Source organism: Apostichopus japonicus, chromosome 12, assembly GCF_037975245.1.
Source record: "Apostichopus japonicus isolate 1M-3 chromosome 12, ASM3797524v1, whole genome shotgun sequence".
In the NCBI taxonomy this organism is placed as follows: domain Eukaryota; kingdom Metazoa; phylum Echinodermata; class Holothuroidea; order Aspidochirotida; family Stichopodidae; genus Apostichopus; species Apostichopus japonicus.
In genome coordinates this window covers 33771443-33791608 of record NC_092572.1, presented here as the reverse complement: position 1 = coordinate 33791608, position 20166 = coordinate 33771443, and the positions used below count along the sequence as shown (strand labels likewise).

Genomic DNA, 20166 nt, shown 5'->3' with positions numbered 1-20166 from the left:
TACATATCTTTCATTCTTCTTGTATCATTATTTTGCTTCTTCTTATTAATGGGACTGGTTGATGATTAATGAATATCCATGATCTATTCATTGTAATTCAGTTTTTTTGTCGTATTTGCATTAACGAAATTAGATGTTATGAAGCCATAAAGTTTACCAATATTACTCAACCCCCGTCCCGCATAACTGAATATAGGTACATTTACTATACCAACACCGACTAACAGATAAATATGGAAGAAATCATTGCGTTGCAGTATCTGTTTATGATATTAGATATTCCCAAAGAAATAATTATTCCTTTCCTTTTTATTGTACTTGGTATCTTCCTTATTCTGCATGTTTGTACAAATATATAAATTTTGCAACCAAACACACTTGTTCCCTTTGAGGCGATCCTAGTCTATCATTGTGATACATTTACAATCAATTTATCCCATCTATATGTTAATATATCATAAGTTCATATCGGAGAATCGTATAATGAAATTATTGATATTGTAATGTCAATGGAAGCAATAAAAGAAAACTAATCAGATAAATATTGTCAATAGTGTTATCTCTGTGTAACATGTAGTCTATGTACTAACTTGTTATGTCAACCTCTGACTCTTTTCCTGTCACACAGAAGGTTATGGCTATACAGTAACTCTCCGGTAAAACAGGTGAGGCAGGTAAAGTTGCGGTTGAGATTAAGAAAAAAGTGTCGCTATCGTTCTGCGAGCCTTAAATTTAAACTTTCTCTTCAAGTTAATCCCAATCTTGTCTAGAAACATGTGTTGGTCCCGCCTGACCTCAGATGACCTTCGACATAAATTAAGTGAAACCGGTAGATAGTATGTATAAACTATATCTATAACCTACAGTTTCGTAAGTTCGAATATCATTTGATGTCATTCAAACCAAACTAGAATCTGTTTAGAACTGTTTAGCTGCTCCAAAGACTTGTTTTTATCTGTAATTCAAGCAGAATATTTAGTGTCTCACAACTTAATGTATGTATCGTTTCATTTCTATGACTGAGTAATTGGCTTATTGTATCCTTCATGGTGCGACTTTGTGGTCTGCAGTGCAAGAGATATATGTATATATCTTTCTCGTTAGCATCGAAGTTCATAGTATACCGCAAGCTGACATATGGCAGCGGTCCATTCTATAAGCAAACGATAGTATCAGATTGATACAAAGTTCAGTGATAGGGTAATGATTGTTACTAGTTAAGTTTGTATGTGTTTTATTAGTCAAAGTACTGATAATGATCATTAAATTAATTAACAAATAAAACAGAACACACATCAAAGTTCAAGATTGACAAAACGAAAGGCTCTGTCTATTTGCACGACGTTAGGAGTTTTTGGTTGAATAACGATAAAATTTGACTGGAAAACTGGCTGATCTTATTTTTACGTCAGTGTTTAATAAGACCACCCACTGATAATCAACACGTAAATGAAAAACACGAACTTAAGTTCAAGTTAAGCACAAGTGAAATTTAGTTGATTGGTTGGGAAGTGGGTGGGTGTTGGGAATTTGGAATCATTAGCATATATGACGTCACGATCAACTATTGGTGTGTAATTTAAGATATGTAGCACCACATATAATTCACGGGAAGAGTAAAGTGGAAGGAAGGGGAATGGAAGGGGGAGGGATGAATGTATTGGTGTGGTTATAAGTTGCATTATTTACCTGTAGTAGTGGGCTACGTTCGGTTCAATGTCTTACTATAAACAAAAATAAAACAATGTTGACCTATGTGAAGTATATTTGTACCCCTCTTTTGTGAGTTGGCGGGAAACATTGTTTAACAAGAAGAAATTGTAACACAAAAAGTTAGCTGATCCATTTCGAGGGTGAGGCAGCAACGGCATGGGTGTGAAAGGCTTCTGTGACCAGAAAGATGTTTAACCTGATCATGTTTGGTTAGGTTATGGGTGAAAATAATTTAACGTTTAACGACGCTTTAAATTGTACTTTTGTGTTTATTTGTAACATGTTTTTTGTTTCCATAGCCAAGCCATGTAAGGTTAACTCCTATGATAATATTATCAACCTATGTAACCGTGTGGCTGTGGCCGTACACCTTCTGATAAGAAATACACTGTTTGAACTAATAATACAGGATAAAATACATTTGTGTTATCTGACACAAATTTATTGTTAGTGTTTACTGCTTCATTTACAATCCTTCAATCAGCCTGCATATTACGTCGTGTAATGATATCATAATTAACCTGAACTATTTCTTAAGAAGCCTTACTTAACACATATGTGATGAAAAGAAAGTGTTCCTCTTTTTGTAAACCATAAAACAGCCGTATTACGAATAACCAAGAATGTTACCAAAATCTTTAAAATATGCAAAATTAGATTGCAATTAATCAAATTATGGTATCTTGTTTTAAGTCGTGAATGAGAGTAATTAATAAAGTACATAAGGCTTGTAACCCGTCGTCACACAGCTATTTTTTCTAGATTAAAACCTTTAAGGAACTAAATATGAATTGGAAACCTCCAAACTTTAATTTACTGTTTGTTTGAATTAAGCATAACAATTTTAACGAACAACTTTGCTACGGTAGTCTTGAAGCGAATAACATATTTATCAAATAAATCGAACTATTTGTTTTAAATATTTAAATATACAAATAATAATCTACTTAGCCTAAAACGAAAGAGTCAAACGTTACAGACTAGCATTCAATCTAAAAAATATTGCATTCAAAGTGAAACCATTTCTCTGCACTGGCCTTAATAATATCAGCATATATGGCCGCAGAGTTCTCATTTCTCTGTGAATAAAGCGTACGAGCGCCCTCTAAAGACAATAAAGTTTGCATCACCCAGGAGGTGGATATAAACAGATATAAACATCAAGAGAAACAAAGGTGGAATCAGAGTAATATACAGCTTACTACCGTAAAAGTTCGTTTTTATAACCGATTTTGTTTGATTAATATTAACAGACTAACTGTATATTAGTTTGAATGTTATAGTTATGCGAGGAGTAAAAGGACAAACTTGTGTTTATTTACAGAATTTGAAAACAGGACGACGATCCAGATTTATCATATATGAATACAAACGATTATCCAGGTTAATCGGCCCTTAATCAAGCATATTGACGATAGACCTGCATTATCGGTCGAAGAAACTTCCTTGACAATGAAAAACTTTGATTATTAACCGGATTATCGGTTTGATTTATAACTGATAATCCTATTTTATTGCCAGTAAGCTTCATTTTCAGTTGAAAAAAATCTAAAACCAGTAAAAACAAGACCGGTATCGAGGGAATATCCAAATTTTCCGACAGAATAAAACTAGAATACATAATTTAGTTGTTATATTGAGCGGTGGGTCACACACGTGATTCAGGAATACTCTTGACATGCGAGGTAACGTCCGGTATGATTAGCATAACAATACGAGTAAAATCCCATTCTTTATACAAAGATGGAATGAATGAAAAGAAAACCGCAGGTGACTTTGTGAACATTTCAGGCACAGATGTTCTCTTTCTAGTCTTACAGTATTGTATTAATGCTAGCTTGAATAGGCTCGTTTCTCGTGCTTCAAATCCAACGTAAGCAATTGAACTTACAGGGACTGCGGTTGATAGTGTAACCGTTTAGTGAAATAATATTTTCCTCAAATACATTACAAAAAGACAGTGCAAAGGCTTAAGAAGGTGGATCTACATCTATGGAAATGTTTGTGCAAATTATTGTCGTTGGATCAATATCCCAGGATTTTTACCTTGTGATTCTTTCGCGATGATTTCGATACTCCAGATGGATGTAGGCTATATGCTATCACGAATTAAGGATCAATATTATTATCCAGAGACCTACATCTTTTCGTGGGCTGAGGAGGTGATTCTTTGTGGAGGATTACGTTTGTTGAGAGGATCAGTTTGGTTTTATACCGGGATAAACTTTAAACTATATAGCATAACGATAGTTACTTTCTAATGGTAAAGTTCCTACGAAATTTTACCTGCCCGACTTCTTGAACCTTCTTGGAGATTAACAGATATTGGATTTCAAAGTATTGTCCCGTTGACCTTTCGTCATCCCATGTGAGTACACATTCCAATGAAATTCTTTGTTAATATTAATAAACTGAAATAAACGGTACTAGGTTAAACACCGGAACAACAAGTTACTCCTCAAAGACCAGTATAGCACAACCCACAATTAATTAACTACCCATGATTTTCTTCAAAAAAATAAGCAACTTATTTATGTCCTTTATTGTAATTAAGTTTAATAAATCAAATAAGAGGATATATACGCATCCTCTAATGTAAACAATAACGTTACACTCAAATATTGGCAAACTATGCCTGAAGTAGATTATTTAAGTCTTAAAGGGTAACTTTCAATAGTCTTTCCTGAAATTTCGATCGGATAGGAAACAAACATCTATAGGCTACCGCTGATACCGGTCGAAAAGTAAAATAGCGGCTTACCAACTAGCAGCCTAAATTGTTTTATGTTTAAAACAAAGTTTTGAACGTCCTCCAATGATTAATCACTACCCCAGCCCAAACTGGAAAATTAGATCAGGTGAATTATGTAAGACAAAAGTCCTTCACTTTCTTGATAAATACGGTATTATTTAGCGCACTCATGTTCCATCAATTGTATTGCATAAACAAATTAAACACCCACACAGACACCTGTGACTCATTCCTTTTCATAATTCATGTAAATTAGTCATCATTTCTGGGGTATGAAACTCTTTTGTTGGAATGTGAATTAGAATTTAGAACCAAACCTTATTTGATTTTACAATATCATTACAATATCAATACAATATCAAGTAAGTATATCAAGTCGAATTATGTACTGTTAATGCATCTATCAATCTCCAATCATTGTTCGCAAAATTCATCAGTGGGCGTAAAGTAAAACTGGTCAATACCTACCGTCAAAATGTCGGTATAAATAATTCCTTTACTAATGCAATAACACACTTCCGTCATGAGAATATTTTGTTCATGTAGGCAAGAACAAATTTACGTTTTTCATAAGAGTTCCGATGGTGTGCCTGCATTTGTGGGTGCTCGCGCGCGTGTGTGTGTGTGATGTTAATTTTCCATTCATGGAGATGAAAGCACCACTGTAGCCTAACTTATACATACCTCTACTACCTTTCCTTCTTTTGTTCTCGAAATGTCTTGGAATATTACATTTAATTCTCAGTACTGCATTAGTATGCCATTGTTTATTATTTTCATGACTAATATCAGCAACTAAAAATAATGGTTTCTAACCTTGTTTGGTTTAAATCTTAAGACATGGCTTACTACAATAGGTGGTTACTGTATAGTAGACTGTACAGGTACTGTATAGTAGACTGTACAAGTTCTGTATATAGTAGACTGAACAGGTACTGTATAGTAGACTGTACAGGTTCTGTATATAGTAGACTGTACAGGTACTGTATAGTACACCCTACAGGTACTGTATAGTAGACTGTACAGGTACTGTATAGTAGACTGTACAGGTACTGTATAGTAGACTGTACAGGTACTGTACAGTAGACTGTACAGGTACTGTATAGTAGACTGTACAGGTACTGCATAGTAGACTGTACAGGTACTGTATAGTAGACTGTACAGGTACTGTATAGTAGACTGTACAGGTAACATAGTAGACTGTACAGGTACTGTATAGAAGACTGTACAGGTACTGTATATAGTAGACTGTACAGGTACTGTATAGTAGACTGTACAGGTACTGTATATAGTAGACTGTACAGGTACTGTATATAGTAGACTGCACAGGTACTGTATAGTAGACTGCACAGGTACTGTATAGTAGACTGTACAGGTACTGTATAGGAACTGTGCAGTAGACTGTACAGGTACTGTATAGTAGACAATACAGGTACTGTATAGTAGACTGTACAGGTACTGTATAGTAGACTGTACAGGTACTGTATAGAAGACTGTACAGGTACTGTATATAGTAGACTGTACAGGTACTGTATATAGTAGACTGTACAGGTACTGTGTAGTAGACTGTACAGGTGCTGTATAGTGGACTGTACAGGTACTGTATAGTAGACTCTACAGGTACTGTGTAGTAGACTGTACAGGTGCTGTATAGTAGACTGTACAGGTACTGTATAGTAGACTGTACAGGTACTGTATATAGTAGACTGTACAGGTACTGTATATAGTAGACTGTACAGGTTCTGTATATAGTAGACTGTACAGGTACTGTATAGTAGACTGTACAGGTACTGTATAGTAGACTGTACAGGTACTGTGCAGTAGACTGTAGAGGTACTGTATAGTAGACTGTACAGGTGCTGTATAGTAGACTGTACAGGTACTGTATAGTAGACTGTACAGGTGCTGTATAATAGACTGTACAGGTACTGTATAGTAGACTGTACAGGTTCTGTATATTGTAGACTGTACAGGCACTGTATAGTAGACTGTACAGGCACTGTATAGTAGACTGTACAGGTACTGTGTAGTAGACTGTACAGGTGCTGTATAGTAGACTGTACAGGTACTGTATAGTAGACTCTACAGGTACTGTGTAGTAGACTGTACAGGTGCTGTATAGTAGACTGTACAGGTACTGTATAGTAGACTGTACAGGTACTGTATATAGTAGACTGTACAGGTACTGTATATAGTATACTGTACAGGTACTGTATAGTAGACTGTACAGGTACTGTATAGTAGACTGTACAGGTACTGTGCAGTAGACTGTAGAGGTACTGTATAGTAGACTGTACAGGTACTGTATATAGTAGACTGTACAGGTACTGTATAGTAGACTGTACAGGTACTGCATAGTAGACTGTACATGTACTGTATAGTGAACTGTACCGGTACTGTGCAGGTACTGTATAGTACCTGTATGGGTTGTACATACGTGCATTTATAGTGATTTGTCCATTTTAAATTTTAGCATATTTCTTATATATATTTTTTCAATTTTTTCAACTCCAATTTACATATTCATAATAAAATTAGATCCTTAAATTTAGTTAATTTACTGTATTGTTTAGTCGGATAAAACGAATTACCATACCATATGATATCCTTTGTTCCAAAATATTATTGTTGCATATGCGAAATGAAATCTCATATTTAAGAAGCAATATTCACTAATGTGCATGTTATTACGTGATGTGTTAGTACTTCACCAAAGCACATAAAAGCTTGAAATGCACCGCGCGTATGGAAAGCCATTTTAACATTTAATCGGCAATTTGAGATATCTGAAATTGTTTCTTATTTTAGATATCTGAAATTCTAATTCGGATATCTGAAATTGATTTCGAGATATCTGAAATTGAATTCAAGATATCTGCAATTCTAATTAACAAAACGTTATTTGAGGAGTGTGTGTCGCTCAGTACAGACTAGTCCTTAGCCATATTGCGACCAAGCCGGTTCAGTTACATGATCTGAAATGTCTCAATCGTAGCTGCGTAACTGTAGAGAGCTCACTTTGATAGAGGTTTTTCGTATGACACAAATATCAAATATCATCAGCTAATAAAAAGTAATTCAACAATTGAACGCTTTGGATGATAAAAACAGGTTTTAAGTGATATACATTGATATATAAAACAGACGTATACTCGCAACCGAAGGTTTCATTATACTCAGATTGAAGTATAGAGGTTTCCGCTTATGAAGCTGTTTCATAGACACCAATTATCACAAACCATGCACCAACACACACATAAGCTAGGAATATTCACTCGTACTTTGAAATGAAAAAAAAAAGACACGTAACGCTCTTGTACCCTCTGAACTCAGGATAAAAAACAATTTCGAGGAATTCGAGGAAAGATGTGAATGACGTGATTTCGTAAATCAACGTTAGAGTCTGTGAGTACACTCATACACGGATGAAGCCAGCGATGGGATTTGAAGGTAATAAATGCTGGAGGTTGACGGTCTGCTGTAATGGTCCCAAATTTAGCACACTAAAACTAAAAAGGTACTGCTCAATGACACACTGATCTGACATGCTCCCTATCAACCAACACACCAAGTCTTCACAAGCTATACAGCAAGCTCAATCAAACATGCAGTAAACTTCTTTTTTTTTACAAATTGACTCAGGCAAGAAAGTGCAGAGCAGAGCAGAGGCGGGCTAACTGGCATATACTATCGGCTTATAAAATAACACCGTTACCAGGTTGGAAACTGACATGAGTATATCATGATTTAAAACATTCCCTATCCTAAATTTGTTTTGAAGTTTGTTCCAATTTATGTAGTATGTATGTAGTTTGCACTGAGGTTATCGTTTCTTAGTTAAGCGCCTTTTGACAGTTGCGTTGTAGCCCTAGCGTGGCAGGTAGCGTAAACATTACAACCTAACCTTATTTGAAGCAAATACAATTTGACAAACTCTACAGGTACCACAACAGTTACCTATAAAAACTAAAAATGCAGTCAGTTACTATAATTGTGATCACACTGCCTATGAGTCTATTGTGTGTGTATATATATATATATATATATATATATATATATATATATATATATATATATATATATATATATATATATATATATATATCGCTGCTGAATAAACTTCCAAACATTTGACAAATCAAGCTCAAGCATATTAGTGTGGTATTTAAAGATCTGTTGTATTGGCCCAAAATTTAGCAAGCAATATATCAAAATATATTGGATAATAAGAAAATATGATACTTACAAAGAAACTATAATCCAAAAGGATTAATCTCATGCGGTTACTAGTATTGATATAATATTATATGTTTATTACACTAACAGTATATATACCCTCTATGCTTAAGCAGGAGGTATTCCTTGGCAATACATTGCTCCTAATTGAGAGGAAATTGACAAGTGAAATCTCGCTGGGATGGTTTTCCATTGGGGGGGGGGGGGTATTTTGGCAAGTTTGTCAGTAAATTTAGGAAGTGTTCTTTTTTTCTTATAGAAGTTGTGGACTAATATTAGCCTTATATTTGGAGTAACATGTGTGTTAACATTGTTGATGAGTGACATAATATATTCTAATCAGGATGCAAAAAAAGTATCATCAAAAGTCGGATTACTGAAGTAATGTTATATTTCTAGGGAAAATTGATCACGCCAAGAGCATTACCCGAGAAGTCAGAATACTATAGTTTGAATCACGGCATGAATATCAATGCTTTCATATGAATGACCTTTTTTTGCTGTTATTTAACGGATTGTTTTTACTAAATGTTTCCGTTACAGTAATAATTTACCATGCATAAGCTAAATAGAAATAACGACACAACAACTCTGATAACCTTAAATGAGTTTTTATCTGCTCCAAAATTGTGTAAGTTCTTAACACATACTACACTCATTTACCAAGCATATAGCTATCGATAAGATTTTTGTACACAGTATAGGTAACTAAACTAACAACATATATGATTTGCTGAAGTTAATTATCTTGAGTTCTTACGTTTACTACCGATAGAGTTACACTAGTATCAAGTTATCATTTATTTAACGCCTTCGACACTAGAGGTGTTCGTTGTAACAAATCTTGTTTTTTATATGATTATTGACATATTACTCTTATTTATGAGCACCTGTAGGGGGCAAGGAAAGATCAGGGGACTTGCACTCCACATGGAAAATAAAATTGTTAACAACAATCAGGGTTAAACAAAACTAATGATACATACAAATTAACAACATTCTAGCTCGCTATAAGGGCTCAGAATAGCAGGGGTGGTCATTTAATTCTTAGAACATTGCTGGGGCTTCCCCAGCCGTACATTTCTGCGTAGCGTTGTTTGCGGTTTGCTATTATTATGCACTGGCATTATTCCCAACATAACGTTTACATTTGCAAAATTTTCATTGCAGACGACAGCATATTTGGGCATTGTTTGGATTCTAATTTTATCTCACCAAATGTTAATTCAACATACTTTTATATATGAATAAGTAAACTTGTCAGTCACAATTTTCTGAAACCTTATTCATGAACCAAAATCATCATGCATCTTACCAAGACGGACAAATGTTAGTTACCAAAACGTTAAGTAACCCTACTCTTTGCCACATGTATAATATTTCAGGGTAGCTAGCGGGGGTTGGAGGCGGCGAGGGATATGTGTTGGAAAATACATTTTATATTTTCTAACACATAATTTTGTGAATGACCGTTGGCGTGTCATTTTGTTATTTCATGACGTGTTCAGCCAAGAATGTGTGTCCCGTGAAGCAATCCCCTGATCTTTTCCCCCTCTGTTAAAAAAGAAGTGGTTATGACGTATTATTATTCTCATGTTGCCTTCACCCGTAGAGTATTTTTTATTCACAGAATACTCACTTTCAACGTTAATTTAAATATTATAATAAAACTGCAGACATTAATGAATGAATGATTGTAACATTGTAATAACAATCTAAATATAACATGTGTGGATAATTACCCAAAATAATATATAATACACATTTATATCAATAATTGTCTTGAAGAGAGAGGAAAACTGAAAAAAAAGAACCACTGGTGCATTTATAATTAAATATGAAATAATATTACCGTTTTGTCGCCTCTGTTAAGACAGGACATTAAATTTATTATCATCCATCAACATTTTGACAGAAATGTCATATTGTTCAAAGGGAAATGATTAAAAGAAACGTGAGTGTAAGAAACAATAACGTTGGATTAAAGCAGTATGTTAAATGTAATTCGTATGATTTCCTCATGTTGTCATAACATGCTTTGAAACTTCGCCAAAATTGGAGCCAATCAGTTTGCATCTCCGGTGATCTAAACGGGTGGAAGTTGGTGTGTTATAAACCGGGGAATCGTTTTAAAAACAATAAATCACTTTGGCTACATTTTTATTGAATACAAATACCGCTGGTATGGTGAATATATCCGGACTGCATAGAATAGACTACTTTACTAAATGGAAATATAGTACATGATATTATAACCTATAAAATTGTATCAACATATCTTATTGAAGAGCAAACCGTCAATAAGGAAACAAATTTGGGAGTGAAAATAAGCAGTAACGCCTGAGTAATGTCACTTGTTTCAGTTCACGTTGTTGCACATTAATTAAAACAATGCTGATTTATATTGTTTAGCGTTGTCCCAATATGAAGATTCCTTGTACAGTTTGAAGGATAATAAGACCTGTACATATGACATTGGACGCGAATAGGTTTTTGTTGGCACCTTTAATACGTTCACTTGATCTCAAACATATATAGACGCGGTACAAATGAATTGACTCAACTTTACCGTGAATATGTCTAGTGAAAAGCTTGGAAGGGGATTTCCCATTTCAACTATTTCCAACTATTGCACATGTACCTGGATATCAATCATCAAACTCAACCCCGCTTCTAAAGAAAAAGATGATACACATTATTTTGAGACGTTCCGTCAAAAATCATGAACATTATTTTGCGTACGTTCCTATATTTATCGTACTTGCCAGCGACATGTGTTACTTGCGTGGCATATGAATATTCATATCATGTCATTTCACGAGCTGCACTTTTCAATCTCTTTATGCGTACTTAGAGATATCGAGAGTTGGTCCGAATGTGTGAGGAAAAATACGGCAAAATAAGTGAAAAGTCTAGGCGAGCTGTTATGTCGATAAGGAAAGATTGTACACACCCCCTTTTCCAATCTACCTTTAATATGTCTTGCGGAGGTACTTGCTTCTGGAACCACCCCCCTCCTCCCTCTCCAAGAAAAAAAAAGAAGAAAAAAAAGAGATTTGAAAATTAAAATTGTCACATTTCAAAGTTATAGTGAACTTGAAGCAAACAGTTGTGATGTCATTGTGTATTTCTTAAATATTTGCATTTACTTTTCTGCCCTAAGATGTGTTCCATTCACAATTTTTAATGCACCACGGACATTGACCTTATATGCACTTGCAACCCCGTGAGGTAAACTAGCCATATGTCTCTTTCAAGGTCTAAACAATAGACTGGACTATAAGGAAAAATAAAGCAATCAGTTAAAACTGTTCGGCACATCCGTCGGAATAGATATGGAATACATATGGAGTACATCATATCATAAAAATTCCAAGTTTTTGACCAAAAGGCATTTTTCTTGACAAGCCCTCAAATTAATCTTAAATATACGTACACTCAATCTAGCATGGGTGGCTTATACTAAAAATGCTCATCTAATTTGTTTTTAGCCTTTCAAAGCACATGGCTGGCTGTCAGCCGATATTGATTGAGCGAACTTCTTCTTAAATGCTGTCATGGCAAAACATGATTATAATGGAGATTAAAACATGTCATCTTAATTAATCCCCAAAACACGAACAACGTATCTTATCTGGAGGGTATAAGAAATCATAACTGCCCATGTCGTAATTATGATTGTTATTTCGAGTTTGTGAGTTCACGAGATGGAAAGTAGGTAAAGGAGGGAGTGTCCCACATTTTAAGTTTTTCATGCTAAAGTGCCCTTCTGAAAGTTCTAAAGTCCCGCTCTGAAAGTTCTAAAGTGTCCCGCACTGAAAGTTCTAAAGTGTCCCGCTCTGAAAGTTCTTAAGTTCCCTCTTGAAAGTTAGACTATGCCCATTCAGTCCCTTCTACACATTAATGTTTCATATACACCAGAAGGATGATATTATTTCTGGAAAGGGTCAACAATGACCACAGGGGCAGTCTAAATTTAATGAAAATAATGAATGATGCCCTTTTGCACACTTGCAGATCATGGTTTTACTTTCAAATCTGCACCCAATTTGCTAGAAAAACACAATTTGGTATTTTTGTATGACCTTTACAACCTCTTGATGCAAACAAGCCACCTTATCCAAGGGATAACTGTAAAAGTAAAAATGAGAACACACTTTGTTGTCAGTGTGCAACTTGAATGAAAGTTTGATAATTGCTTGAAATTATTTTTAGTTATCTTATTTTATTCTTAGGTATATCGAAACGAAATTTCTCATGGAGTATCCTTTCGAGATATAAAAAAAACCGAAATTGCGTGTTAGGCAGATGACATTATTTTATCAAATATCAGTGGCCAATCAAGGACTTGTCTAAAACGCGGTAGTCCTCTGGACTGATGTTAAATTGTCAATTACGTAAGGAACGTAAATATTGAAGAAATAGTAATACTGAAGGCAATACAAATTGCTAGCATAGAAGTAGGTAACCTTGAGTTCAGTCGCAAAGCCAGTCGCTGGGTGAAGGGTCCTCCTCTTCACCAAGAAGTCGTCGAACATTTAATGGAGTTTACTGCTACCCTGGACCATTTCCAGGAAGAAGAGTGCTTATCACGTTCTCAAATTGATAATTTGATCGAGATGTATTTTACTTAATTGAGAAGGCTACGACCAATTTGGTTCATTTCCAAAACTTTGAAATGCAAATAAAAATATGTTGGTTTAGGGTTGATTGCCATAACATTTTAATCTAAATTTTTATTGTATTTCAGGTGCCAGTGTGTAAAAAAAGCATACACAATTTACACGGATGGAAGAAAGCATGGGCCCATAATTGATTGCTAAGTAGATGGCTTCTACACCCATCCTGAACCATTTATAGAGCTATATCAATTCCTGTTGAATAGCATTTTGTATCTTCTTTAACTATTACCTATTACCTAACTATTACTCTACGAGGTGCATGGTACAAAGAATGTCGAACTCGACAGAGAGTTTATTGACAGCTTGTGTTCAATGTAAGTTGACTCTATAGGAGAGTATTCGACATTGTTGAAATGAATGGAAACTGTAGGTCTTTCCGAGCGCATTTGACCTATTATTACAAATGACTACTCAATATAGTGCGATCACACTTCTATATTGCACGCGAACATTTATCTCACTATTTGTCATGAAAAAAACCTGAAAAACAGACGGTCGTAAAACTAGTATCAGTTAGAAGTTGCAGGTGCATTTTATTGTTTACGAATTTCTCGCGCTTGTCAAAACTGGAATAAATGAAGAAAAAAAAGGTACTTACAGCTTCTATAATCAAATGTGTCAAATATATGCTGACAGAAATGGCATATATAGTTAAAGTGAAATGTGTAAGAAGTATAATTAAGACTTAGAACAAAGATTGTATCCACTCCATTATTACTATTACCAGCTATGATTGTACCTCAAGGAGACCATCAATCATCGACTAAAATCCGCCTCTGTTAAAACAATCAAAGTGTCACGCACACGTGCTTCATTTGAAGGGCAAATTTAACTTGGTTTGACGTTGAACTCTTTGATTGTACCTGCCGTGGTCAGTCGAGGGTTTGTTTGAGTTTGTTCCACTTTCCACCACTCCCATCGATCGAATTTTATAAATTGTCTTCAGTCATTTTTGGGCCAACAAAATATGCTGGAAAGATGATAAGATAATGAGAAGTAACTTATAATTGACAAGATACTGGAAATTTTGCCCGACTAGAACATTGCGGAAATTTTCTGGAACCTTATTATTCTACATTAAATAATTCTCCATTCAACCAATACTCTACCTACGGAAATATTTTCTTTCGGAACTTGCATTTTTGCTGGCCTTAAATTGTTCATTTCATCTGTATCAACTCACACAAATATATCAAATGATTCACACTTTCTGCACTATATTGTACATTGTACAAGTCAGTTTGGCCATTCGGGAGTGATATGGTAACTTATTCAATTTTCACGTATCTGAAGTTTCGTCCCACTGTTTGCAGGAAGGGATACTTACCACAATAGAGATGTTTTTAACAAAATTTGAAGGAACAAATATATCAGAGGCATGAGTTTTACACGATGAAAGCACAGGATAGTCAGAATTAGATAGCAATAAACTGATATCTTCTGTCAGTTGAGTTAGAATTTTGTATAGATAACCAGGCAAAGAAATAAAGATAAATTCTAGTTTTTCATGAAGCATCAAGTGAGTAGTCTAATTGAAAAAAGTCGCTATGGATAGATGTATTAACTGATGAGGTTTGTGAAATTACAGCTTTAATTCTAAAAGACTGTGCTGGAAGCTTTGTTTTGATCAATGTCAACTTTCTTATCGTATATTGAGCAAGGAATATTGCATTAACGGTCCATAGTGGGAAGAAATTGTTAAGCCAGGTTGTCTTGCTTTGTTAATAAGCAGTTCCATTACATGTCTACATATGTATGGGCGTATGTATGGGATTACAGTTATTTTATTAGTCGACTTCTGCTTTGTGTGTTTATTCAAATTGTCAAGTAGGCCTAATAAATGGTTGAAGACCATTAGGAAACTAGATAAGCAATATTCTGTTTTTGTAATAGAGATATAACATGGAAAATGGGAATTTTTTTTTTTAAATATATAAACTTTAATATATAAACTAAAATTTAGTCTTCATCGATAACCTCACTTCTGCTCTGTGTGTTTATTCAAATTGTCAAGTTATAAATTGTTGAAGACCATCAGGAAACTACGTAAGCAATATTCAGGTAAAAAAAAATCAATTTAATTATTTATGATGGAGAATCAGGCGAGAAAGTATGTCTACAAGGAAAGGCTTAACGAGTTCATCACCCGCCTATGAATATTAATAGTTTATTTTAAATATTTTGTGACTTGGCTGGTGGATAAATTTCCTGTTATAAAATAAACCTGCATAGGTTTATAAGCATATTTAACCAAATGCAAATATAAGCAAAAACCAAAAGCTATATTAAACCTGCAACAGGTGCAGAGCTTTTGGCACGGTTTTGAGGGTATATATAGCGATAAAACGCTGCCCTGTGCTGCTGTTATGTATGCCGTAATATTTCAGGGAGACATTCGAAAGATTTTCATTTCGTTCCAGCATGAATCTCTACATTTTGTCTCTGTTCTTTGGCACGGCTTTATGCGCATTCAAAATATCGTTTGCATCTAGTCACAATGAAGAAAGAGTCCGTCTGAATCCGCCGAAAGAATCTTCCCAGAAGAAAGAAAGACCATTCCAGCCCTTGACATTGGTAAGTGAATATATTTGTATTCTGTTTAAAATATTTAAGAAATCTGAACCAAAATTATAGTGGTAAATTTTGGTAGTTTAGATGCAACTTATTTAATGATATGTGTGTTTAAGAAATTACTACTTAAAAATTGAAGTTGCTGTTGAATTTTGAGGTATTTGAATTTGTAAGTAAGTGAACTTTATTTAAACGTTGGAAGGAAAAATTAACTGCAAACATTTCCAAAATTGCTGCATATATCGTGAGAATGAAAACACATGTAGCCGACAATGCTGAAACATTAAGCACTCCAATTTCTTTCTATATCAGTTTTACCTAAATGTTTTGGTGACCCCCACGCCAACCTCCCCCTCCAGCGACATCCTTGGTTCCGTGTGTCTTTTTTTCAGACCTTTCCCCAAAGGTTCATTTTGATTATGATAACACAGTTATTAATCTCAATTTGTAGGGACCAAAATACTGGGAAAACTAACCTAAAATGGGCTAATAGAAGGTCCCCAAATTTGTGTTTAAAATGCCTGGATGTTATTAAGAATTCCAAGTCATATATATATAAACACTAGTAAACTAGATTAATGAAACGAATGTTGCACCTCTGGCAGGCAAACGCAACTTCGGTATCAATGAAAAGAAGTTTTAAAATATGCAAATCAAACCCAATAGTTTTAATTAACCAATCAGTGAGTAGTAAACATGTTAATTTATGATCCGTAGCTAAAGGTAGCTTCAAAAAGTTGCGTTGATACCATGTACTGCCATAAACAATGTATACAAATATACCATGGTGTTATTTTACGTATTGGTCAATGACGTTCAGAGGTTAACGTAGGGCGGGGTTTATTGCGCTCCTAACGGGGAAAAACAACGATGAAAGTTGTACATTTTTCAACTTTTATGCCACCATTTGACTTAAGATTGAATACATAATACATCAGTTATGTAAGTCGTTATAGCATGGTGGAGTCAGTGAGGTTGAGAAAATCATATGAAAAAGACGCAAAAAGCTGCTTTAAAATGTACACTTCCGAAAGAAAATAGTATAAGTATGCTATAGCATTCTAATGGTAGCCATAGCCTACGTATGCTGAGAGGAAGTCACATGAGCAATTTATATGTAGGTTAGTTCTTAGCTTTGTGTTATCAATCTTTGTTTCACATGCCAAAGGGACTTACGGGGGGAAGGGAGGGTGGATGAATTGAGTGAAGTGGCCATTAAGGGGACCGGAGCACAACCCCCTAGTTGTTCAAAAAAATGTCATATGGTGTATTTTGACACGACTTCGTCTTGTTAACGCTTTGCCTATAGGAGTGGTGCTGGATGCTTTATCATTAAGTAAGCCCATAGAAGCCTCAAAATGCTTAATTATCATCCATTCGTCTTAAATTTCATCCTAGAAAATAAAATAGACAAACATAAAACAAGGAAAGTGTGTGTGGGGGAAGGGGAGGAAGGGGGGGGGGAGTCCCAGGCCGCTCAGTATTGACCCCCTGGTTTTGCAGAAGAGTCTTAGTTTTGCAATAGGGTGGGGACTTAGTTCTGCAGTGTGTCTTAGATCTTAGTTTTGTTGACAAACGTAACAACCGAACACGTTTTCTTTAATTCACCAAGTTTCATTCCTGCAAATGACATTTGCTTCTTCCTTGTTGCATTTCATAGGGCAATGCAGAACTACCCCTTGATGTTAACAAACAGGGAAACTTAGCAGGTTATGGGAATCTTCGTAATCGTAGATTAGACGACACCGACGAGCATAAAGTGTCAGTAAAGATCAGAAGCAGTAAGTTTTGTTAGATTTGAGTAAAATATAGATAATAACCTTTATCAGGCCACTGAACTGGAGCCTTAGGTTATTAAACTAATAACACTATTACAGCAATCTACCATTTGATCCGTGAACATTTCATCTTTGGGGCAAACGATTATTTCCTTTTTGCGATGTAATATGAAATCGTTGTTATTGTATTAGTCTTGTCCCACAAACACGCATGTATGAAAAAGCAGCTTGTACAATTAAACACATATCCTACCTTAAGTGGCTCACGTAAAGACCTGCAGATCTATATTCCTTCGTAGGTTGACAATTAGTTCCAAAGAATGGAATATAGCACATAGTGTTTTATTTTCAGTTGAAGTGTGTACTTCGATTTGTAGATTTGGTATCCAGGTTACCGAACAGTGTAGAAATATGATACTTATGTCGTAAAGAAGAGGCATTCGTAAGTCTGTATTTGTATTGAAGTACGAACACCATTTAACCTTTAACTGAAACTCAACAAGATTTCAAGTTAGTTCAGATCCATGCTTCGTATTATTTCCAGCTGGTCTTATTGTGTATACTATTACAGCAGGAGATGACCAGTCTAATCTCCGAAGTCCTCCAGGAGAATCAGCTAGTGGAGCCATCTACGTTAGATGGGGTCATCATAGTTGTCCATCCTCTTCACAGTTAGTTTATACAGGTAGCTGATATGTAAATTACAGACAAATGTTTTTACAACAATTTCTTTTTGAAAAAAGCAAACTATTATGATCGCATTGTTTTATGCTATTAGTTTAAAATGATTTTTGAAAGAAAAAAAGAATCCACCAGAAATTATTACCGACAAATAGATGAGATTAATTTAAATTTTTATAGAATTGTTCATGATAAAACAATATACCCGAAATACCATGTATGTATATATTCCACCAGGCAAGTAGTTTTCAACTATTTCTTAAAACTTTTTTGATATGGAATTAAAACCTTTTCAGCGTAAGATATGTGAAAAGTATTGATACGAATTTCAACCGATCACAGTTAAAATTTTAATAAAGAGGATTTTGTCTGTTTGTAAAAAAATGGGGATGCATATCTAATACGTTATACTGCATGTTGTCCTTACGTGAGGTAATTTATTCATTTAAAAGTAGAAGAAAACGATGTTTGAGTTTCTGCAATAGCCCATGATTTTTGTTTTAATAGTTTGCAAGATTACACAAAGAAAATATTCTAACTACCTTTATCCCCGTTTACAGTTGCGAAAATGTATCCATGTCGAAAATAACATCAATTTAAAACAACCAAAATAGGTGATGTGTTGGAGGTTGAAGGTAGTGATACACCTACGCGGTTAAGTCAAATAACCTTTCTGACTTAAATAAAGACGTCTTTTGTTGCGATTCATAACGTATTAAAGTGGTCTCCAAGGTGGTATACAACTAACACTGCTCTCAGGCACGTTTCTACTACAAAAGGTTCTTAAATAGATACTTCTAATCGCATTTTCGAGAAAATTATAAATAAAAATCTTTCTACTAAAGAAAGCATGCACAGCATTATGATAAATCTTTTTATACTTCAACCGAAGCTCCGCCGCGGGAACAAACGCGCAGGATTCCGGGGCGGAGTAAATCAACTTTGCCTATCGCAAAACCCTGTTTACGATTCTCCAGTAGCTGGCGTAGGGTCAGAAAGATCTTTCATTCATGGCAGTGAATATCAGATAACTAATTTTCCACAACTTCAGTCTAAACGATGGTATGATGTTCCTTGCGCAGTCTGCTTAGCAACGGCCAGATTCGCTAAACTGATCATTCCTGGCACGAATGTGTGCCCTTCAAATGCATGGACCAGAGAGTACGGAGGTTATTTGATGTCCGCGAGAGTTCATTCAGTACATAAAAGGTCAACGCATGTTTGTGTCGATAGAGAGATGCAGGTGATACCTAGCTCCGGTGGGATTCCTCCTGATACTAAGCGGGATTCCCTCAATTTGGTGGAGGCTAGATGTTTATCAAGTGGGGCCGGCGGCGGCATTACTTGTGGTCCTTATGTTGATGGCTATGAACTGGCGTGTGCTGTGTGTACCATGTAAACTAAAAGTATTTGCATATCTAAGCACAGTGACTTTGGATAATTTTTATTTTAAATCTCTAAAAACTCGTGAATATATTAAAATAATTGGTAAAAATATCGCAGTTAAATAAAGTATGGAAATATAAATAATACATTCAAATGATGTAACCAGCAGTATGCATGTTTTTCAGACTTTTATCTTTGCTCTCGGTTTTTTTTTTCGTTTTTGCGACCATTTTCCGTTTTGCGAAATTTTATCATTTCTGAAAACTTAACTGTTCGTCTTTTGGGCATTTCTTTCACGTTTTATGACTTATATTTTTCGTTTCTACTACTTCACATTTTATCTCAAAATGCAGGATCATATAGTCTC

The 20166-nt window shown here is 35.0% G+C and overlaps 1 long non-coding RNA gene across 1 annotated transcript; it reads left to right on the top strand.

Moving 5' to 3' along the window:
- Positions 1-3565: 3565 nt before the first annotated feature.
- LOC139977820 (uncharacterized) lies at positions 3566-19294 on the top strand. Its single transcript, XR_011796703.1, has 5 exons — positions 3566-4081; positions 15876-15957; positions 17615-17735; positions 18304-18417; positions 18974-19294. It is a non-coding gene; the product is annotated as an uncharacterized lncRNA (long non-coding RNA).
- The last annotated feature ends 872 nt before the right edge of the window (positions 19295-20166 follow it).